General features: G+C 48.7%; 1 pseudogene; it reads right to left on the reverse strand.

Annotated features, from left to right (window-relative positions):
• Nucleotides 1-380: 380 nt before the first annotated feature.
• LOC126195884 (5S ribosomal RNA) lies at nt 381-498 on the reverse strand (annotated as a pseudogene).
• Between the last annotated feature and the right edge of the window lie 437 nt (nt 499-935).

Genomic DNA, 935 nt, shown 5'->3' on the forward strand with positions numbered 1-935 from the left:
TCATAAAGTTTTTACATTCTTAAAGTCAAATATTCAACTCATTTCTAAAGCAACCAGGCGTTTGAAGCTGTTTTATACAGGCTGGACGTATCCTCACTCGGCGAGAGGTGGGAACACATAATGCACCTAGAAACATTGTTGAACATGATTTGTTTGGTGGCGCAGGTGTTATTGTTAATTAAAGCACTCCGTCATCAGGCCACGAGTGGCCTACCGTTACCATCCAACCGCCGTGTCATCCTCAGTGGATGCGGATAGGAGGGGCGTGGGGTCAGCACACCGCTCTCCCGGTCGTTAGATGGTATTCTTGACCGAAGCCGCTACCATTCGGTCGAGCAGCTCCTCAATTGGCATCACGAGCCTGAGTGCACCCCGAAAAATGGCAACAGCACATGGCGGCCTGGATGGTCACCCATCCAAGTGCCGACCACGCCCGACAGCACTTAACTTCGGTGATCTCACGGGAACCGGTGTATCCACTGCGGCAAGGCTGTTGCCTGGTGTTATTGTTAATGGGAAGCATAATGTTGAATGAGCGTACTGGCCTTCTAAACCTTGAACACAGAACTCTCACCGGTCGAGGTTATTGTGATACTCGCGTATGCACCAACGAGCATCCACTAGTTTTCAACAGCACTGGTGGAGGAGTGGAATGCCCCAACTCAGGAACTCCTGACTAGTCTTGTCGTCAACTTGAGAGCACGCGTTGCCGCCCGTGGTAATTACATACTCTATTAAGAACAGGTCCCACCTTCTGCAGTTTACAAGGGATCATCGTGAATTTCGGTGACGTCAGAGTAATTATCGTCTTTAAACAAAAGTGTCATTTCTCTTGTTCCCATTTCGTATTTCTTTGTGCTATCGTTCTTGCTATACTGCAGCAGTTCTTTCTACGTGTGGTCCAAGTTTCATCGAGCAGTGACACGTCATGCGAA

Source organism: Schistocerca nitens, chromosome 7, assembly GCF_023898315.1.
Source record: "Schistocerca nitens isolate TAMUIC-IGC-003100 chromosome 7, iqSchNite1.1, whole genome shotgun sequence".
Taxonomy (NCBI): domain Eukaryota; kingdom Metazoa; phylum Arthropoda; class Insecta; order Orthoptera; family Acrididae; genus Schistocerca; species Schistocerca nitens.